The sequence below is a fragment of the Equus przewalskii genome, chromosome 22 (assembly GCF_037783145.1).
Source record: "Equus przewalskii isolate Varuska chromosome 22, EquPr2, whole genome shotgun sequence".
Lineage (NCBI taxonomy): Eukaryota > Metazoa > Chordata > Mammalia > Perissodactyla > Equidae > Equus > Equus przewalskii.
This window is the reverse complement of record NC_091852.1, coordinates 49,885,672-49,909,215: the sequence shown is the minus strand read 5'-3', so window position 1 is coordinate 49,909,215 and position 23,544 is coordinate 49,885,672. Positions and strand designations below refer to the sequence as shown.

At 48.5% G+C, this 23,544-nt stretch overlaps 1 long non-coding RNA gene across 1 annotated transcript; it reads right to left on the bottom strand.

Moving 5' to 3' along the window:
* Positions 1-16,861: 16,861 nt before the first annotated feature.
* Positions 16,862-20,795, bottom strand: LOC139078664 (uncharacterized). The gene is made up of 2 exons (XR_011531686.1): positions 19,097-20,795; positions 16,862-18,879 (listed from the first exon to the last, which is right to left on the bottom strand). It is a non-coding gene; the product is annotated as an uncharacterized lncRNA (long non-coding RNA).
* Between the last annotated feature and the right edge of the window lie 2,749 nt (positions 20,796-23,544).

Sequence of the window (23,544 nt, the reverse complement as noted above, 5' to 3'; positions counted from 1 at the left end):
CTTTCCTTAAGTCAAGTACTTTCACCTTGTCACTTACAGGAAGCGCTTTACGGCTTCCCTTTGGCATGTCCAAATTGCCAGCATCACTACTCTTGTGCTTTGGGGCCATCATTAAGTAAAACAAAGGTAACTTGAATGAACACAAGCACTGCAATACCGTGACAGTCGATCTGATAACCGAGTAGGCTACTAAGTGACCAATGGGCAGGTGGCCTCTACAGCGTGGACCCGCTGGACAGAGGGGTGATTCACGTCCAGGTGGGACGGCGTGGGATGGCGTGAGATTTCATCACACTACTCAGAACAGCGCACAACTTAAAACTTATGAATCGTTTATTTCTGGAATTTTCCATTTAACATTCTCGGACCGTGGTTGACTGAGGGTAAGTGAAACTTTGGAGAGCGAAACGGCAGATAATGGGGAGCTCCTGTATCGTCATGCACCCATAACATTTCGGTCAAGGACAGACCACATATACGACACTGGTCCCATACGCTTAGTACCATGGGGCCTAGGTGTGTGGTAGCTGTACCATCTAGGTTTGTGTAAGTGTACTCTACAATGTTCACACAATGACTAAATTGCCTAACGACACATTTCTCAGAACGTGTCCTGCTCTTAAGCAAGGGGTGACTATTTACTCCATGTCTGCAAAGCCGACAGTCTCCGAAGAGAAGCCATGTGTTCCCTTTAGAGGCGGGGCTGCTAGGAAGTCTGCAAGGAACCGAGGAGCATCTGGCACCCTCGCCCACAGAGAAATCAAACTGTAAGGAGGTGAGAAGTGAGAACACACGGCATCCAGCCGAGAAGACGGCCTGGGGTCCCGGTCGGGGCCCCATCTTGGAGGAAGCGCTAGGTGGAATCAGAGGCCCGCCTTCGCTCTCTGAGTGGTCTTCAGACGCCCGCTCTCTGGCTGGCCTGAGCGGAGCGTCCATTCGAGGCAGGCAGTTCTGGGGGAGCAGCCCACACCCCTGCGGGACACGTGGCAGGGCTCTGATCGCCTCCTTCCGGACCATCTCCTGTCCTGCTCCGCGTCCCCACAGGCTGACCCTGTGGTGCTCCCGTGCCCTCTGCCCCTGCCAGGTTGGGTCAGTGAGTGGCGTGAGCAGGAGGCTGGCGGGCGGGGGCCCCGGGTGTGGATGGCCCGCTCTGGTGCCACCATGGGGAACAGGGAGGGTGTCAGGGACTTGGCCAGCACAGCTTCCCGCTTCTCGTTGAAGCCGTGGTGTAGGCCCAGATCCCCTTCAGGATGGCAGAGTTCATGTGAGTCTATTCTGCTGTGCGGGGAGGACCCTGTCCCATGACCATATCGTCGTCCCCCCTCACCGCCCTGGCAGCTCGCATCCAGTGAGGGTCAGTGTGGGATGGAAAGCTCCAGACCCTGCCAAACTCGGGGACCCTCTGAAGGGTCATGTGGCTGTAGAGTGCCCTGGGGTCAGCTGAGGCCACTGTTGTGACCGCACCACCCTCCCTCCGTCCCTCCTGCTCCTCTCCTCTCCTCTGCCTGCCCCCACACCTCCCCTCCCCTGGGTCCCCTGAATCCAATGTGTGTGAGGCAGTTCCCACACATTGCAGTAACGTTGGCGCTGCAGCCATAAGGTCATACTATTATCACATCTTTAAAAAAATAAAATAAAGAAATTGAGAACCAGAGAGGCAAGAAACTGACTGAGCCATCCACTGTGAATGATAGAGGTTTAATTCCCGTCCTTCTGGTTCCGAAATCCACGTCACAATGGTGCTCATCTGATGGCAAAGAGAGTTACCAGTCTTACTGGCCCGAATCCAAGGCAACATTCGTTTCTAAAGGCTAGAGGGACTGGAAGATGATTCTGAAGTCTTCCTCCCGACGGGGAGAAAGGCAGGGCTCCCTCCCTCACGTGGAGGAGGCAGGCAGAGAAGTCAGCAGAGGCCCGCAGGGGCAGCCGGGCTCCTGGGAGAGTCGGGGAGGGAGCGGCCCGGAGCCAGTGCCCATCACCCAGCCTCCCACAGCCTCCTCCCAGCCACTGACGCCTGCACCCCTGCAGACCAGCCCAGCTCTGCTCTCCCAGCCAGTCTGTCCTCCAGGAAAGACGGTTCATCCCCAGCCTTACAAAATAAACTTCCAGAAAAGAGCACGACAGAAAACAAAATACCAGCCACACTCAAAGAAAGAAAGGAGTCGGGGCTGGCCTGGTGGCGCAGTGGTTAAGTTCATGTACTCTGCTTCCGTGGCCCAGGGTTCACGGGTTCAGATCCCGGGCACGGACCTGCACACTGCTCATCAAGCCATGCTGAAGTGGCGCCCTACATACAAAGTAGAGGAAGATGGGCACGGATGTTAGCTCAGGGCCAGTCTTCCTCCCCCAAAAAAAGAAAGAACGAACGAACTACACAGCATAAATTCAGAGACAGCCAGTCAGGAAGTCCCAGAATGAGTGCATGGCTCCTGAACCTCCCAGTACACACACACCACACCCTACAACACACACAGAGACATACACACACAACACACAGACACACAACAGACCCCACAATATACACACACAGACACACCCCACAACACACACACCTCACAACACAAAACACAGCACGAACACCCCACAAGACAACATGACACATACAACACACACACGATACCACACACACCCTACAACACACAATACACAACACAACCCAGAGCCCCACCAAAGGAGAGGATAAAACATGGCCCAGGGAACAAGGACAAGCCAAACATGTGGTTCTAAGGGGCCCTTTTCCCACAGGAGAGTCATGTCAGGGCTAACCCCACATCAGGGCGGGAAGGGAGTGGGACCGGCGGGTGCAGTGAGATGCTCACCAAGGGCCGGGAGCTGTGGGGACGGGAGGCCTCTGGATTCCTAAACCTGGTGGAACCTCACTGGGTGGAGACAGACAGCTCATCTTCTAGCCGCACACACAGGGGCGTGTGGTGAAGAGGCCCCCACAGGACCCTTGTGGTGGGCCCGCAAACACCTCACCCACAGGAGTTAATGCCACTAGCACGACAGAGGACAGGCGTGCCCCCAAATTGGAGACCCGGTTAAGTCATCACTCTAGGCCAAGGCAACAGACACATATTTTCAAACGTGTCAGGATTCAAGAAATATAGAAACTTTCAGGAAAACAAAAATAAAATAAGACTGCTCGATCAACCAAGAACATAGGAATGGAAAAGCGGAGATGGGAAATGAACGATGGCGAGACTGAATTGATGGAAATGCAGAACTAAAGCTGAGAACTCTGGGAACGACGGTCACAGAAACGGAAGCGAATCTTTACAGCTAGAATGAAAACCAATTCAAAGCGGGTTTTCCAGGCTCTTCTTGGCTACTTGCAATAAAGTACATGTAACTTGTCATGGTGAGCAGAGTACCAGCCCCCCAAAGATGCCCGAGTTCTGATCCCCGGAACCTGGAAATACGTCAGGTCACATGACAGAGGGGATTAGGGTAGTAGATGAAATGAAGAGAATCAGGCTGGAGCTAAGGCTGTTAATCAGCTGACCTTAAAATGGGGAGATTACCCTGGAGGCCTGAGCGCGGCCACCTCGGTCCACACACACACACACACACACTGCACTGAGCAGAGTCCTTTCTCCCGGGATGGGGATGGTGACCCATGTGAGGACAAGAAGGAAGATGGTGAGGATGCTGCAGACCTACGCTTTTTGGGTTGGTGTCTCAGATTCAAGCCAGCCCCTCTTCACAGCAAGCGAGGTGTCTGTTCACCCCCCCTTCTCTAGGTTTTACATGGCCCTCTTGGGATGGGGGTCATTCACAGACAACAGCACTGCTGTGAGGGGAAGGTGGCCTCCACGCTCCCATCACACAGCATCAACACACAAGACCACACCAGGTAGCTTCAGAGCCCAGTGCTCTGGCCTTTGCTTCCCAGGTCACAACAGGTGTCAGACCTCACCCCACCCCATCTCCAAGCCCTGTGTCTTCAGAGGAGGGGACAACTACTCCTGGCATCTGGCCCCAGGGAGCCTGGGCTGACCCCAGATGGGAGCCCACGGTCGGGTCAGTCCCTCCCGGGACGCTGTGCTAACCAGATTCTGAAGTCTGATTGCAGAGAGGGGCCCAGGGCTGCGTGCCCCCCACTCCCAGCTTGAAGCAGGGGGCAGGTCTCATCAATTTGAGAGTCTCTAGAACAACAGATGGTAATTTGTTGACACTGAGAGATTTAAAGGGACTCAATTACAGTCCTACTGAAAAAGCTTTCTCTAAAATAAGAAAGCACACATTCCTCAACTCGCAGAAATTGCTGACAGCTTTGTTTTCAACCCAGCAGGAGTAAAAAGAAGCTGACAACTTATTTTTGCAGGTTATGCTCATTCAGGTCTATTTTTAGATCTTTTTCCTAAGTGAGTGCACCAGAATAGCATTCGGTTTGAAAATCACCATCTGTTCGGAGCAGCGAGCGTCTCCCGGGGTCTGGAGTGGGCACGCCCGGCCGATCATGCGGCCCGTCCCCGCCCCCCGCGGACGAGGACAAAGGGGTGTTTTGTGCCTCCGAAGTGGGGTGGAGGAGCCCCGGCAACAGTCACCGACAGTCGGCCTGTTAAATGTCCATCAAGCAACTATTAATATAGTTTATTTATATATTGAGCACCACAAAAAATTGCCCTTGGCTTTAAAAAGAAGTTCAAAGAATCCCATGTATTTAAATAGATTTCTTACAAAAAGGCCATCCAACCGTATCTTGGTTATTAAGATAAGATCAACCCATGAAAAAGAGCCGGGGCAGCAGCTGAGGCCCCACCCCGGCGGCTCTGCGGGGGATGACGGCCGCGCCCCCTGCACAGCCGCGTTCCTTCTAGAAGCTAGCGGAGGGCCCCCCCAGCCCCCCCGCACCCCTCCCCCCGGCCCCCCCCCAGCGCTTGGCGGTGACTCATCCTTTTCTATGGAAATGCAGTTGGAGCACGAGTGGGAATCTGACGTATGAGCGACGGGCAGCCCTTACTGGAGAACCTCCTGGAACCGGTATTCGCGTGTGGCACGAATTCGCGTGTGGCACGGGGAGGGCCGGGGCGGTGGCAGGCGTCCCCGCGCCTGCAGCCCTGGCAGCCCGGCCCGCTGGGCTCCGGCTATTTTTAGCCCCTCCTAAACTTAGCTCCCTCCACCCTCTCGAATAACCTAGATTTAAATACCATCTTTCTCCCTACAGGTCAGAAGAACTCTGCGAGGAAGACTGAAGACGTAGGTGGTCCGTGACGGGCAGTTAGGGTGTTACATCCAAGATAGCACAGCCGTCCCAGGGAGCCCCTCCACACGGGGAAGGACCTGGGGACTCGCGGCCACCGCGCAGTGGCCATGGCTGTTTCTCAGCAGAAACGCTCGTGTGCCCGGCCCTGGGAGTGGCGGGGGGGGGGGGGGGGGGGTGTCTGTCTACACAGAGACCCTGGGACCCCAACAGAGCACAGCAAGGGAGCCTCCTTGGTTTTACTATTTCCGGCCTCTGAATGTTTTCTAAATAAACCAAAAGGAAAAATCATGCCCACTTAGACACACACAGACTCCAAACACACACGGAGTCCTTCCCGGGGAAACCAGCACTAAAGAGTCCTGAGTGAAGCGGTGACATAGGGTTTTGTAACCCGCGCTGGAGCTGCTCTGAAACCCGAGCACAACCGGCCGCCTCTTTTCTGCGCCCGCTCCAGGAAGCAGCCCTGCGCCCGGCCGCGCCCTGCAGAGCCGCCGGCACGTAGGCAGCCCGGGCGGCGGGGCCCTGCTCCCGCGGGGTGCCCGGCGCGGGGACTCCTCCAGAGCCGGGGTGATGCTCACCCGCGCTGCGGGCGTCCGCTGACGCCGCGTGTGGGAAGCGAGCGCGGACAGGGACCTTCCCAAAGCGCGCGGGTCCAGGACGCTTCCCCTTAGCGCAGCTCAGGCGCACGGAGGAGGACAGTCCCAGCGGAGCACGCGGGAGCCTGAATCTGACAGCGCCGGCCGCGTCTCCAGGAACACACTCAGCCCGCAAATGCTGTCTCACGAAGCAGTCAAAGTACCAAGGGAACAGGTCCCTGCGGGGTCTGTTCTCGGGAGAGAAAGGCACCAAGGGCTTTGGGGAAAGCGTCTGAGGGGGTGGCCGATGGCTGGCCCCTCCTGACCTCCTCCTCGTCGTTCTCCCGGGCGCAGGCGGCAGTGCCGCGGGCTCAGCTGTTCCTCACTTCACAGCGCCTCAGCACACCCGGCGCCCAGTGCCAGGGCACGTTTCAGGAGAGACAAACCCAATTCTCCCCTTCGGAAGTTTAATTTAGGGAACAGGAGGTGTTATTTAGAAAAAGTCCCCTGGGGTCGTCTGGCCATCTTGCAGCAGAAAACGGTAGCACTGCCCCCATGGGCAATAGAAGACAGGGGCTCCTGTGGGGCTTGGTGTGAACATCCATCCTGAGTAGCCCCATGTGAGAGTAGCTGGACATTGTTCATCCCCTGAAAAAGCAGATAAAATGATAAATAACCAACGCGGATCAATGACTTAAGGTGAACTAGCACTTCATTAGACATGACACCTCCCACAACACTGGAGACGTACTGACGTATCTGTGCCGAGTGCATTTAGCCACAGCTGGCGGCAACATGGCCTTGAAGAAGCTTGCAGTAACCGAGTGGCTTCCTGGGTGTTCTAGCCATAGTGCAAGTGCAAAGGTAAACAAGAAGATGCATTGATAACCAGAGACACAGGCCCGTGGACCTGCCCAAGGAGACTCCACGCGGCCATCTGTGGTCATACCAACCAAGTGGTCGGTGTCTCCTGCTTTGTCCCCCCGACTCCAAGCATGAAGTCCTCATGAGGGCTGCCAATCATAGCACCTGGGCCCTGCCACCGGGCCCAAGTCCGCCCCCAGATATCTCCAGGTGGAGTGGAGGTAAGATGCCCTGCTCTTTGGTGGATTGGCAGGGAAGACGCCAGCTGGGCACTGCCAGGGGGCACGTCCTCTTCTGCGTGGAGAAGTCGGCTGGCAGGGGAGAGGAGAGCCGAGGGAAGATGGAGACCACAGGTCCACTTGTCCCTGAAGCTGGCTGGTCAGTGGATTCCCTCTTCCTACCGAGTTTAGTCCAAGTTGGGTTTGTCTTACTTGCCGCCAAGAGTCCAGCACAGGCCTTGGGGTCTCTTCCCCTCCACGCCCCCTCCATTGGTTGACCCCACTTCCTGGCAATGGATTGCATTCTTCCCTAGCTGGCTCATTTAGGTCCTTGCAGGTAGGGCCATCTGCTGGAGCATTAGTAACCCCTCACCCTCTCCCGAGACCCTGTTTTCTGTTGCTCTAAGGCAGATGCCATTAAGCTGAGGTCTAGAGAGAGCAGGGTCCTAGACACACCGTCAAGGGACAAAGCCCGTAGATCCTGCGCAGTCCAGCTTCCACACGAGCCATTTGACAAGAGTCATGTTCTTGGTTATTAGATGGTGCACTGCCTCCCATTAAATCTATGAAAAGCCAAAGGCAGATTTAAGGGGCCTATTAGCCAATGACAACCTCCAGGACCCTCTACAAGGGCACCAAACATGGTGAACCGATGAGGGGTAAAGACCCCCACCAGGAAGTACTCTCCGATGATTCTTCAGGGGGAAATCCTCTCAGAAGGAGCCTGGGTGGCGAGATTGCCTAAGGGACGTGATCTACTGTCAGGAAAGTGGGCCGAAAAATGGATGTCTGAGTGCTCCTGGCCCTGTCACGTCCCTTCCTATGACATCGAATATTGTGTGGACTCAACAGCTCAGTGTGCTTTGTTTGTCCCCATTGGTAAATGGGTTCCCTCCCTCGATGGGTACAGTGTGCTCAGGTGGCCGAACAGCACAGGGGCCCCAGGCTCCCTGGCTCTGTGGAGCCATAACTGGCCTCGAGAGCAGCGGACATGAGGTCTGAGGATAGAGCTGAGGGCAGTTTCCAGGCATAACTCTGGGAGCGCTCTTAGCAGGACATCTGTATGTGGGGATGTACAAGGAGGAATGCTGTAAGGCGAGGTGTGGACATGGAGGAGGAAGTGCTTTAAGGCACGTGGGGAGCATCTTGGGGAAAGGATCAGCTTGAGTCAAGGTTGGCCCTTGGTGTCTGCTGTGATATTTCAGGCCAGAATAGTAGCTCTGCGTTCTGTTGGAGAGGTCCCCCTCTTCCAATGGTAGTGACAACTTCCATGGCCACCTGGAGGACATGTGAATTACTAGTCCCAGCAGAGGCCTCTCCTGGGAGGTTTTGAGTTCAAGCTGAGCGAAGAGAGCTCCCCTTCCTCTCTGGTGGTGAGGAAGGCAGCGGGGAGCTGCCATCGGGGGAAGCCTATCTATAGGACCAGGCCTAGAGGCTACACGTCAGAGACTCCAGAGCTGGAAATGAAGAACAGACCTGAGGCCTTGAGACCCTGGCTCCAGTGGTCCCCAAGGAGGCTGCTCCTCGTCCGACAGAATTCCAGGCTGGGAGTCGTGAAGCTCTTTGCCTAAGCTACTTTGGTTGACCTCTTGCCACTCACAACAAGGAACCCTCATACACCCAGCATTTCAGACTCCACTGGATTGTTGCCAGTGCCCTTGACTCAATTCTGACCTTGCCCGGTCTTTTTGTGCCATCCACTTACCTTCCGGCACTATATCAGACGGTGCCTTGCTGCTACTCATAGGGTCTTCATGGCCAGTTTTTTTTGGAAGTGGGTGGCCAGGTCCTTCTTCCTTCTTGTCTAGTCTGGAGGCTCCCTTGAAACCTGTCCACCATGGGTGACCCTGCTGGTGGCAGAGCTTTCAGCATCACAGCAACACACAGCAGCCACAGTATGACAACTGACAGACAGGTGGTGTGATTCCCTGACCCGGAAACAAACCCTGGCTGTGGCAGTGAGAGTGCCAAATCTTAACCAGTAGACCACCAGAGCTGGCTACTCAACTGATAAGATTAGAAACTCTTTAACAAATTGCAGAATTTTAGTTTATCTTTTTAGTCATATGAAATCAATAACAACCATCACAGTGACTTTCCATCATGCATAGGTGTATGAGAGTTATATCTTTGTGGCCCCAAAACTGTTTAATAAAAGCAACTGTGTCTTCCATTTTAGTTCACAAGATGGAGCGCTATAAAGTAGAGCTGGCGTTTTTCACAGCAAATTAGAATACACAAAGGTGAAATTAATCTATGGTGGAAGAATGTTCATGCATGAACCAATCTCATGAAACTCCCACTCTTAAAACATCATCTCAATGGGTTTCTCTATCTTACTCAGTGCCTTTAAAACAGTTGTTAATCATGGAGACAAGAAGCCAAAACACATTGGGTTATTTCTGAAGCACATTATTTGAAGGTCTGTTTGCATCTTTCATATTTGTGTGATGAGAGTTATGTCACAAAGTTAATCATTCCCAGGATGCTTGCATCCAGGGTAATGAAAAACTTCTTGTGCAAGCAGCCATTAATCAGTGAGCGTAACATTGCATAATGTGTTCTCCAGCACGCGCCGGGGATCAGAGCCCACGGCTGCATAACACAGGCCAGGGTTTACGCCTCATGTTGACCTTTTCTAAAGCAGAACTGGAGCCACGTGATGTGTACCTCCTGCCAACAGTGACTTTTTGCCAATAATTAAGTTGGATGATATGGAGAAACAGAATTTCAGTTCCTTTGGAGTTCGATGAAGAAGACTCTTTGAAGTCCCTGGTTTCTGGCACAGAGTCGTGGCTGGCTCGGATGTGTTACTCTTGATCATTATAAAAACTACCCATTAAAATTGAAATCAAATAGTTTGCTCAAGTGGTTCCTGGCATTTGTGTTGGAAAGAACAGACACAGTCCCACAATAGGATTATTTTATATGTGAGAAAAGGAAAGCAAAAGGTCAAAGACGCAAGGAAGCAAAGACATATATGCATAATACATCAGATCTCAGCCCACGATGTTTGAGGTTCTTGAGCAACAATGTTCGCGAGAAACTATTACTTAATCTTGCATTAGCCAAGAGAACACTTGCGAAATACTCAAGACAAATATGTTGTAATTATTACATGAATAAAGAGCCTGTGTAGCATAAACTGTTTTTGTAACATCAACTAGTAAGACTTTAGCAGGGCAGACCAGTAATTAAGTGCGGGAATAACAATGGCCACTGTGTGGAGAAGTCTGAGAGTTAACAGCACCAACGGAGGTGTGCTGACTCCCCTGGAACTTCTACCTGTTGTTTTCAATAACACCTTAACCGAAAAATTCTTCTGAAACTTAACCAAGGGCCAATTATACATTCTAGTAACCAGCTAGACTATATCTGGTTCCTTAGCATATATTAGAAATAATAAAACATCAAATTTCATCTTGACTATTTTCATTTTATTTATTTATTTTTTTGTAGAAAAGGATTCTTGGATTCCATCACTAGCAAACTCATTATACTTGAAAAATCCTGTTGAAGATTTGACAAGTTCAAATTAATAAACTGTTTCGTCATCATAGTCTTAATGCCCAACAGTGGAACACGACGTTAACAACATGGAAGAAAAGTTTATACTTTTCCTAAAACACAAAACACTTATAAATGCTGAGATTTCAATAATTAACTTTTGATTTTTACTACTTGAATTCTGCATTGATGGATGGAGTTGATTTGATTGATGGCTATTAGCTTAGCCACGGGGGGGTTGAATCCTCCACAGACCAAGCTAACCTCAGGCCCGGGCAGGGGCAGCCTCAGCTGGAGCAGCAAGTGTCGGTTTCCCCAGCCTGTCCTCAGAGCACACACTGAAAAGACAACACGAAGGAGAAACCTATCCTTATCTGACTGCAAATAAACTTTACATTTGGGAAGTAAGGCACATTAAATATTTTGGGCGGTAATAATAATCATAATAAATAGTATAGTATTACTGATGTTAATAACTAATATAGTATTATTTTTATATTATTATTATTCAATATACATCAGTTTATTGATATACCAGAAGTCAGAAAGCTACTCTGAATACCTTATTTATTAATAAGATCTCATGATACACATGGTTGCAGTAGAATCAGCCGGATGGGTGATGTCAGTGGAAACAGTGCAGTGAGAATATTCAAAAATCTGCTCCTCCATATCAACAAGAATTGTTGAAATCAACTTTTACAGAGCCCTGAAAGTCAACCAAAAGCTTGCAACAATCCCAAGGAGCATTAATTCAAGAAAAATGGCTGAATCTCAATGAGAACGTCGAGCTCTGTGACATTCTGAATTGCCATATATCCAGCCCCCTTTTCCAAACTGCTTGCACAGCCTGAAAACCAACAGCCTCAAATCAGCTAATGGTGACCTGACAGCCACAATGTCTGTAGTTTCCCCAAAGCTCTATTCCCAGAAATTTGTCATGATCTGACCTGTCTGGCAGCTCCCTGGAGAATCAGTTAGTGAGGAAAACCCCTACTCCCAGGGTTTGTCTTTATTTGACCTGACTCAGTTCTCTCACTCTGAACAGCTCGTTCCACAGGGTATTTGCAGAAAACCAGTGACAAGGTTGCCTGAAGCAGTGATAATAGTTGGTGCAAACAAGAAGCGGACAAAAAAACTTAAAAGGAGAAACTGGGGAATGGGATGTCCACAGGGGAATATGAAAAGCTCCGACATAGTCCTAGGAATCCAGAAGGCAACGTACATGTGCAGGGCTGTGTGCACACTCAGGAAGGACCTGAGAAGGCTCTCTCATCTCTGGCTGACCTTGAAGCTCTGCACAAAATGCAAAGGAAGGTCAAGGCAAGGTTGTCAGTTGCCTGACAAAGCATTGAAGGCATGCTCCAACCTGTGCACAGAGCCCCTCCACAGGTGCTGGAGACTTACTGGTTCCAGGCATTTAAGGGAATCTCGGTCCAATCATTAGCTGAACCCTAACCGAGCAGAGACTTCAGTGACCACACATGACAAAGCATACATAATTAGTTCGGGCAAGTCAACAAATAAACAAAGAGCAACATTACCAAACAGCAACCACAAATCTTGTTGGGGAAGAGTGAGGCAAGGATCTGATTTCCAGAGTTGCCAAATTATATTATTTAAAATGTCTATTATTCAACAAAATATAATAAGACATGCAAAAAAAGAAGAAAGTATGACCCATGCGAGGAAAAGAAGCAATCAATAGAAACTGTCCCTGAAAAAGCTGGATGCTAACTTACTAGAAAAGACTCTAAGTCAGTTATTTTACATATGTTCAAAGACCTAAGGAAAAGTATGAGAACAATGTCTCATCAAACAAGGCATAATAATAAAGAGAAATTGTAAGAAATAACCAAAGAACAATTATAAAGTTCACAATACAATAACCAAAACAAAAAATTCACTTGATGGTCTCAAGAGCAGATCTCAGATGGCAGAGGAATCAGTAAACTTGAAGACATATTAATAAAAAATCATCAAATCTGAAAAGCAGAGAGAAAAAAGATCAAAGGAAAATGAACAGAGCCTCAGAGACTTTGGGATACCATCAAGCAGACTAAAATATGCATAATGGGAGTTCCAGAGGCAGAGGAGAGAAAAGGGCAGAAAGAATATTTAAAGAGATAATGGTCAGAGCCAGCCCCGATGGCCTAGTGGTTAATGTTTGGTGCTCTCACTGCTTTGGCAGCCCAGGTTTGTTTCCTGGTCATGGAACCACACCACCCATCTGTCAGTAGCCATGCTGTGGCAGTGGCTCACATAGAAGAACTAGAAGGATGTACAACTGGCATGTACAGCCATGTACTGGGGATTTGGGGAGGCAAAAAAATAAGGAGGAAGATTGGCAACAGATGTTAGCTTAGGGCAAATCTTTCACAGCAAAATGAGAGAGAGAGAGACAGAGACAGAGAGAGAGAGAGAGTGGCCAAAACATCCCAAATTTGACAAAAGACATGAATCTACATGAATCCAAAAAGCTCAATAAAATCCAAGCAGGATCAACTCAAAGATATCCACACCACACACATTATAGTCAAATTGTCAAAAGCCAAAGCCAAAGAGAGAATCTTGAGAGCAGCAAGAGAAAAGCAACTTGTCATTCTCAAGGAGTTCTCAATAAGATTAACAGCCAATTTCTCATCAGAAACCATACAGGCCAGAAAGCAGTGGGATGACACAATGCAAGTGCTGAAAGAAACAGACTGTCAACCAAAAACCCTTTATCTAACAAATTATCCTTCAAAAATGAAGGAAAACTTAAGACATTCCAAGATAAACAAAAATTGGGAGAATTTGTCACTGCCAGAACTTGCCTACAAGAAATACTATAAAGGGAGTTTTTTAGGTTGAAATGAAAGGACACTCGAGAGTAACTCAAATCATCCACATGAAAAAAATAAAGTGTACTGGTAAACGTAACTATATATAAAAGACAGTATAAAGGTAGTTTTCATTTGTAACTTTTTTTCTCCAATTGAAATTAAAAGACATCTGCATAAAGTAATCATTATAAAGCGTTCTCATGGACTTATAATGCATAAAGATTTAATTTGTATGACAATAATAGCACAGAGGAAGGGGAAGAGTACAAAGCTACATAGCAGCAAAGTTTTCACATAAAATTGGAATTAAGTTGATATTAATCCAAAATAGATTTTATAAGTTAAGATGGTAATTGTAATTCTCAGAAAAACCATTAAGAGAACAAGTCAAAAAACATACAGCAGGGGCTGGCCTCAGTGGTGTAGTGGTTAAGTTCCTGCCCTCTGCTTTGGTGGCCTGGGGTTCACAGGTTTGGATCCCAGGTACAGACCTAGCACTGCTGGTCAAGCCACACTCTGGCAGCATCCCACATAAAACAGAGGAAGATGGGCACAGCTGTTAGCTCAGTGACAATCTTCCTCAAGCAAAAAGAGGGAGATTGGCAACAAATGTTAGCTCAGGGCCAATCTTCCTCACAAAAAAAAAGAGAGAGGAAAAAAAAATACAGCAAATGAAATAACAAGGGAATTAAAATGGTACACTAGAAAATATCAAACACAAAGAAAGCAGTAATAGAGGAAGAGAAGAACAAAAAAGCATGACATGCAGAAAACAAATAGCAAAATGGCAGATGTAAATCCTACCTTACCAATAACTACATTAAATGTAAATGGTTAAACACTCTGATCAAAAGGCAGAATGGGGGCCCGGCCAGGTGGCTCAGCAGTTAAGTTCGCACGTTCTGCTTCGGCAGCCTGGGGTTCACCGTTTCAGATCCCGACTGTGGACATGGCACCACTTGTCAAGCCATGCTGTGGTAGGCATCCACATATCAAGTATAGGAAGATGGCATGGATGTTAGCTCAGGGCCAGTCTTCCTCAGCAAAAAGAGGAGGACTGGCAGCAGATGTTAGCTCAGGGCTGATCTTCCTCAAAAAAAAAAAAAAAGGCAGAATGGGTGGAATAAATTTAAAAAACATGATCCAACTTTATGCTGTCTACAAGAGATAAATTTTAGATTAAAAGACAAATAGGTTGAAAGCAAAAGGGAAGGAAAGAAAAAATATGCCACACAAAAACAACCAAAAGAGAGCCGGAGTGGCTATACTAACATTAGACAAAATAGACTTTAAGATAAAAATGGTTACTATGGACAAAGAAGCACATTTCATAATGATAAAAGGCTTAATCCATCAAGAAGACATAATAATTATGAATTTAACATCAGAGCCCCAAAATACATGAAGCAAAACCTGGCAGAATTGAAGGGAGAAATACACATTCCATAGTTGCAGATTTCAATAGCTCACTTTCAATAATGGATAGAACAACTCGACAGAAGATCAACAAGGAAATAAAAGAAAGAAACAACACTGCAAACCAGCCAGACCTAACGGAACACTTGGTCCCACAAGAGCAGAACACACCTTCCTTTCATGTGCCCATGGCATCTTCTCCAGGATGGACCACATGTTAGGCCATTAAACAAGTCTCATTAAAATGCTAAAGGTTGAAATTATACAATGACAAGAGTGAAGTCTGTTTGCCAACCACAATGGAATTAAATTTGAAATCCATAATAAAGGAAATTTGGGAAATTCACAAGCATGTGGAAATTAAGGAACACAATCCTAAAAAAAATACCAAAGGTCAAAGAAAAAAAATCACAAGAGAAATTCAAAAATACTTTGAGATGAATGAAAACAAAACCATTATGTGTCAGGGTCCCCAAGACCACCTTCAGGTTCAGTAATTCACGGGGAGGACTCACAGGACTCAGAAAATAGTCTATTCACAGCTATGACATATTACATAATCGAAATGATGCCAAGCAAAAGCAGCAAAGGAAAAGAAGCATGAATGAAGAGACTGGGAGAGACCAGTCACAAGCTTCCAAGCGTCCTTCCGAGGAGTCACACAGGATGCACTTAATTCCTCCACAACAAATCACGACAAGGTGTGCAAAGTGTTGCCAACATCTCACTAAAGACTCAGAGCCCAGGGTTTTTGCTGGGGGACAGCCGTGTAGGCATACCCTGTCTAGCTAATATACAAACTTTATATTCCAAAAAGGAAAGCAGGTGTTCAGCATAAACCATATTGTTTGCACAGTTTAGGCATAACTCTTATCAGTTCTAGAAATGGTAGGAACCTCCCAAAATCTAAGCTCCCAAATGCAGGCCAAGGGCCAATCTCGCAATCAATCCTTTGCAAGGATAGCAGTTCAGACCTGCTAGGCTAACTATTTTCCAGGAACAACATATCACAACTTATAACATGCAACGAAAGCATGCTTAGAGAGACACAGCAGTAAATGCCTATATTAAAAAGATCTCAAATCAATAACCTAAATTCCATCTTAAGAAACTAGAAAAACAAGAGCAAACTAAACCCAAAGCAAGCAGAGGGAAAGATATAGCAAAGGTTAGAATAGAAATAAATGAAATAGAGAACAGAAAAAAATCAACAAAATGAAAAGCCAGCTCTCTGAAAAGATCAACAAAATTGATAAACCTAGCTAGAGTGACCATGAAAAAAAGGGAGAAGACTGAGATACTAAAATCAGGAATGAAGAGGGGAACATTGTTACTGACCATATAGAAATAAAAGGGATTATAAAGGAATACTATGAACAATTGTATGTGAACAAATTAAGTAACTTAGATGACTAAGAAAAATTCCTAAAAAGATACAAACTATTGAAACTGACTCAAGAAGAAATAGAAAATCTGTGTAGAGCTACAACAAGAGATTTAATTAACAGTCAAAGCATTTGCAACAACACAAAAGGCCAGGGCCAAACGGTTTCACTGGTGAATTCTACCGAATGATTACAGTAGAATTAGTACCAATCCTAAACAAACTCTTCTAGAAAAAGAACAGTTCATAAATCATTCCAGGAAGCCAGAATTATTACCCTGCTACTCAAAACTAGACAAAGACATTACAAGAAAACTCATGATATTCCTTATAAACATAGACCCAAAAATTCTGAACAAATACTAGCATGCCACACCCAGCAACATAAAAACAGGAGTATACACCATGATCAAGCAATTTATCCCAGGAATGCAAGGTTGGTTTAATATCTGAAAATCAATCAATGTAATAACCATATCAATAGAATAAAAAACCACCACCACGTGATCAAATCAATAGATGTGGGCATAAGGATGGACAATGGAGCAGAACTGAGATTTTAGAAATAAACCCTTACATTATGGCTAATTGATTCTTGACAAGGTTACCAAGACAATACAGTGGAGGACAGAATAGTCTTTTCAACAAATGGTGCTGGAACAACGGGGTATCAACACGCAAAGGAAGGAAGTTGGACCCTACCTCACACCATATACAAAAATTAACCAAAACGGATAAAACATCCAAATGTAAAAGCTAAACCTATAAAACTCTTAGACAGACACATAAATCTTCATCTCCTTGGATTAAGCAATAGTTTCTTACACATGACACCAAAAGCACAATCACAGTACTTGCACGTGTATGTTCATAATAGCATGATTTATTTATTTATTTTTTTAAAGATTTTATTTTTCCTTTTTCTCCCCAAAGCCCCTTGGTACATAGCTGTGTACTTTCAGTTGTGTATCCTTCTAGTTGTGGCATGTGGGATGCCACCTCAGCGTGGCTTGATGATTGGTGCCATGTCAATGCCCAGGATTCGAACTGGCGAAACCCTGGGCTGCAGGAGCAGAGCGCACAAATGTAACCACTCGGCCACGGGGCCGGCCCCAGCAGCATTATTTATAATATCCAAAAAGTGGAAACTCAGATATTCATCAACTGATGAAGAGATAAATAAAATGTGGTATGTATGTATGATCGAATATTTTTAGCCATACAAAGGGCTGAAGCACTGATACACGTCACACCATGGATGAACCCTGAGAACATTACACTGAGCGAAGAGAGTCAGACATAAAAGGCTATACACTGTATAATTCTCTTTATGTGAAATGTCCAAAGGCAAATCCAGAGATTCCAGAAAGCAGATGGGTGGTTGCCAGGGACTGGGGGAGGGGCAATCGGGAGCCACTGCTTCTAAGCACAGGGCTCCTTTTGGGGTGCTGAAAATGTTCTGGAATTAGACTGGTCATGGTTTTACAACTCTGTGAATATACTAAAACCACTGAGCTGTACACTTTAAATGGTAACTTTTATGGTATGTTAATTATATCTCAAAAAAAATTTTTTTTCCCTCCCTCAATACTGACTCCAGGGCTCTAAACCCAGAATCGATTCTGAAGTCATGGAATGGAGCCCGAAAACGCCTCCTGAAGTTACCTTCTTCAGGGCCAGCAGCCTGGGGAATCTCTGTCCTCAGGTTTGATGGACAGATAAGATGGGGTCTTCCTTCTTACAGATGCAGCCTCCATTCTGCATGCGCTGAAGGGTCATGGAACAAGAGCAGCTGGGCCTGGCCCAGGCCAGGACTCGGCTCCTGTCCTCAGTTCCCTTAACCACGACACGCCTCCTCATGCTCACTTTCTAAGACTAGCTTATTCCTGGGGGAAACTGGAGATAATTAAAAATGTCAGGTCTGTCGAGTCTTTCAGGAAATTCAACATACATTTTCATATCTACAGATGCAAACGTTTTCAGTGCACACGTAGCATATGGGAGACCACACACTCTCCCTGGACTCGGGAGTGCCAGCGCGTGGAAGAGCCAGGACGGACACCCGCCAGTCGTTTCAGAAGAGGAGTTTGACAGTCACGAGTCACACAGACACCCCCACGAGGACCAGAGACAAAGGGAGCACCTTTCTGTGACATGTGCAGACCCCTGCTGGTGTTCTGCCAGCTCCAAGACAGACCCCAATCGGTATGAAGACTAACTATAGCCATCACATCGCTCCAAGAATTAGAATTTCTTTCCACCATGTCAGATGTGGGCTCATTCCTTGTGTTTTATGGCATGGCGCACATTTCTTATATTTTCAAAGCGTTCAAATTTTGGCCACTTGTGAGCAAGTTCTAGGCTTCAAGAAAAGTGTGTTTCAGAAAATTGTTAATAGATAACTCACAAGTCATGTTACTCAACGCAGGAGAGGCCGTGAGGAGTCTGAACTTCGCTGCCTGCCAGATGGCTCTTCCCTTTCTGTAAACTGCACGGAGGATTCATTCAACACCAGCAGAGGCTCAGAGTGAAAGTGACTCAGAGGATCTTCAAAAGGTCAGGAAAGTGCACTTGCCCATCTTCAAATTCCTCTGAACCCTCTGCCTGAGAACATCGCCACTCGAGGGACGTGGGCCCCGAGCTGTAGCTCGATGCCGTGGTGGTTCCACTAGCTCCTTCAGAAGTTCTAACGTGCCGCTCTGTGAAATGGGTCCACGGGAGACTGCGTGTGAACACTTTGCACGGCAGTCTTTCGAGATGCATTAGGACTGAACCTTGGCAGGGAGATGCGGGGAATGGCTCGTGCAGAAAGCCCACTCTGTTCCTGGTCTGGCCCACCATGGGGGCCGGAGTCCTCCAGCTTCTCCTGCGACAGGGAAGACTGCCAGGAAGTCACGTGAAAGCCAAAAGGGTGATGAGAAAATGGGCTGCTTTTCTCAGGGCAATTCTCCCTCCCCAGCCCTCAAAATTGGTACTATACACATGGCATTCAGACGTGAGGAAAATTTTTCTTAAAATATTAAAAGAACTACTGCTTAAACTATGGATTATCCCAAGGGCCAAAGTAGTTATTAACCAGATCCACCTCAGACAGATACCTGTTCTCTGTGCCTCTTCTGACCCGACCCACCAGTGAGCAGCATCTTCAGCCACGTATTTCACAGCTGCTCAGCCTGTGTCGGAGCTGAAGGGGCACAATCTGAACGACTACGGGACGGAACACGGCCACGTTAGGAGAGCTGTCCTCTGCTCCCCGGGGTGCAGTCCCACGGCCCCGCCCCTGACCGCCCACCTTCCACTTCAGCCTCAGTGGCAGGGAGCAGCTCTTGGACCTGGGAAAGTCGAGGCAGCTTCCCCTACTGACTTTGGACAGCAGAACGTGTTTGGGGCAGGCCTGGAGGGCTTCCTCCAGCCCAAGGCAGCCTCCAAGGTCCCAGTTTCGCACGGCAGGTCTCCTGAAGACGGCTACCAGCTGCCCCCAACCTCCCTTCTCCAGGGAGTATGCCCAGGCTCGCGAACATTTCCTGAACTGGACACGGTCGTGAGACCCAATGCCCTGTGCCAAGAGGTTTCTCCTGAAACACGAAACAATTGAAACAATTAAACATCGCCCCCACATCTACAGATGACTTGACTGCTGACAAAGCCCTTTCGCACGGACACATCCAGTCTGTCTTGGCAGCAACCGTGAACGACAACTGACTGCCTTCCAGATGAAGAAACAGGCTCAGAGGGATGAGAGGTTTCGCCAGAAGTCTCATCGCTGGTTTCAGAAGAGATGAAACTTGGCCAAAGAACTCCTGTGTGCTTCCCAGAAAAGCACAGAGTCAATCTATGAGCACCTGCAACGGCGACGCTGAGAACTGAATGCAAGACTCCAGGCAAGTCTGACCAGCACAGAACACAGCAAGACACTCGTCACGGGGTGCTCTTGACCCACGCTTGCTTCCCTTTTGACGGGGATCGCTTCCAAACCTCGGGTCCACTTGGGCACCTGGTTTTAGGGATGTGATGCATGGCTCTCAGCTGCTCAGACTGGCTCTGTATCGTCCAGATTGGTGATTCAACGTGTGGGCTCTGAATGCATAACACCGGCCACAAATGCAGCTCTCCACCTCAGTTTCTTGAACTATAAATTGACAAACCCATTTGCGACGGTTTTGAGTACTGGGTCTGAACAAGCAGGTAAAGTGCCAGGTGGCGGGGGAGCTGAGCGGGCATCGCTGTCCCCGTCACACTCCTGCCGCTGTCGTCAGATCACTGGATGGATAAGCACCTTCAGTATCTTTCCAAGTTCCAAGGAGACTGTTGAACCCATCGGGGCAGAGGCTGACACACCCATGGTCAGGAGCCTTTGGTTGTGTTCTTGGGCTCTTTTCATGGTGAACAGTGGTGACAGATCAACGGCCCCAGGTTCAATGGCTGACTCCACCCCCTGCCTGCAATCTCGCTGTGCTCCAGCCTCCTGCTCTGGACCCCAGGCACAATGGGTGCCTCTCCTTCCGGGGGTGCTATGAAGAGCACATGCCATAGTGCATGGAAACACCCGGGGCGTCTGGGGCTTCATAAATGCAGTCATCATGGTCACAACAATTCCCAGCCCTAATTCTCTCACCTTATTCCCATTAGTATCTTCAGTCATCTTGTCAAAACGTCTCCTTGAAAACAACATCCAGCGCAGTGCTGTGTTTGAAAAGGACCGACATGCTGGTGGCAATGAGCTCACTTTGCTGCCCCCAGAGAACTGTCGGCTCCCCGAGGAAGGGCCATCTTCCTGCCTTGCCTCCTTTGAGCTTTGGGGGCGTGGACACGTCACGAGGGCTGGCCCTGACCACGCCAGGGGTGTGCATTTTGGTCCATCCTCGGCGTCCTTTATTCGCCCTGCCAGGTGTCCAGTTCTCTCACACTGTCCTGAGAACTAGTCTGAAAAATAAACATTGCACACGAAGCTGTTTGAGGATCAAGGGCAACCCCCCTAAGGGGTGGCTGAATTTTGGAAAGTTCCCAAAGAGAAGGACCAAGAAAACCCAGAGGAAGGTGTTGGCAACAGTGGGTTTTTAGGGCCCGTGACCCAGATAGATGTTTTGAGCAGAGGATTCGGTCTCCCTACCCCACAAAATACCCTCAATCACAAGCTGTCCCCTTTCATCTGTGCAGAAAAGCTCGCATTTCACCAAAATATTACGAATCACGTAACTTGAAAATACTGTATTTTTTCTTTTGTGACACACATATAGTTATTCTTTAATATAAGACACTAATTTCTATTGCTGTTTTGATAAAGCCCAGTAAATGCTGACACGAACATTACGTAATATTTAACTAGGTGGGTAGACAAATAATAACAGCACAATTAAATAGTAAAAAACGTGTGCCAGCCAGGATTTTTTGGACCCCCAATCAGAGCAACTGTAGGCCCATCACCAAAAGAGGGAGCTGAGGTCACGTGAGGAGAAGGGTGCAGGGCCAGCCAGCGGCGAGTCGGGATGTCAGCACGGCCCCGTGACGTGACACCCGCCGCGGTAGCCCGTACAGAGCGCTCTTCCAAGTCCGTCAGAACAGTAACACTTGGTGACAAGCCAAGTGTTTGACAGCTAGAAGAGAAAATAAAAGGACTACACTGACAGGAAAACCAGGTCTATTTTTTATTGAAGATAACACAAACTTGAAATGATCCTTGACGTCACAGAAACGAGTCCGAGGACAGGAGTCTCATTTCGGCCCTGGAGGGCGCCCTTGCAGAGCAGGCACAGGGCAGCCAGCGCTCCGCCACTCCAGGGGGTCTCTGCTCTGAGAGCGCCACGCCTGCCCCGCAACTGGAACCGGGCTCGGTCCCTCCCGCTCAGTCTCCTCCGACCTCCTCTGAACACAGGGACACACCCACTGCGTTTCCAGCATGCGTTGGCCTGACGTGGTGTCGCGGTTTCATGTAAGGACACGTGGCCGTTCCAGGTGCTGGGGGGAAACAAAAGGAGCTGCTCGCCCCGTCCCCGAGCACGGCCCCCAGCACGTCCCCCAGCACCGAGCCGCTGGCCCCAGACCGGGGAGGGCCTCGGGACCGGCCCCCAGCAAGACTGCTCTGCGGAAGAGAAAGGGCAGGGAAGGGCAAACACCTATACAGACCCCTGGGCAGACACGGCTCTCGCTATTCTATAGAAAGTCTGTGACACCTGACCAGATGACGTCTTTGCTTTCACATAGACTCCAGTGACGTCATCAGAACTTGCTAAGAAATGGAATGGTGCTCCAGCAGCAGGAGACTAGGATCCAAGTTGGGAGAGACAAGTCATTCAGCACACGCCAATATTTTTTCTCCGTTAACATAATTATTTCCTGCTCACTTAAAATGGAAGTAGCATTTGAACATGTCACGGATAGGAGAAAATGACGCTGAAACCTTCAAAGGACTATGAAAACAGGGAGCAGCACTGTACTGGCAAGCTACCCTGCAGGAGATGAACAGCACAAGTTTATCAGTAAGCCAGTGTACACACCACCAGACATTGTCACCAGGGAGCCGAGCGTGAATTGTATTAAGCCCCTTTCACATGACATGATCAGCCCAGCAATCGTCATGAATTTGCAGTGTCAGCAGTGAGGCAGTAAAGGACACAGCGTCACCCTAGCGTGAGTACACACACGGTGAGGACGGCCGCCCGCCGGCAGGGTGGACATCAGTGGATGGCAAGAGCATGCTTGCCTCTTTCAATGTTTTTAGAATTGAGATTGAGAGCTCAATTTCCCAAATTAAAAAATGGAAGCCCCAGGGGTCGGCCCCATGGTGTAGAGGTTAAGTCTGGTGCACTCTGCTTTGGCAGTCCGGGTTCGTGGGTTCAGATCCTGGGTGCGGACCTACACACTGCTCATCAAGCGATGCTGTGGCGGTGACCAACATATAAAATGGAGGAAGACTATCACAGATGTTAGCTCAGAGCAAGTCTTCCTCACCAAAAAAGTAAACAATAAAAATAAATAAATAAAAGTTCCAGCTATTTTAAAACTTCAATGTCTACACACTTTCCAAGGGCAGGGCAGGCACCACGTGGTCTGTGTGCGGGAACGCATGGAACAGACTGACTTCCCGCAAGGAGGCACAGCTGTGGCGTTCATTTGGGGGACAGTGGGGTGCTTTCGGGGCTGGCAAATAACGAGGCACACGTCCCAGGAAAGCAGGGCTCCTCCAGCGCTGCCAGACCCAGTCCTGGATGCAGCCTTGGAAGGCGGTCTGGTTTGATATAACGAATACAAAATAAAGCTACCTCAAGCTAGTTTAGAGATCTGCAATGTTCTCCCTTTTGCACACTGAATTCTACCGTTCCCCCTTCCCCACACAATTCCTATCTGTGCCCCCGCCCAGGCCAGGCTGAGTAAACTCAGACATGCCCCGGAGCCTCCATCCCAGGTTGCTTCGCCCAGCCAGGGGCAGAAAGGCCTGAGGTTTCCGTGAGAAGAGGAGATGAGGGGAGTTGTGATCATCCGCTTTCTTTACTGAAATCAGGGACAGACAGCTGGGGCAAGGAAGCGAGAGCCAGCTCCATTTCCCTCA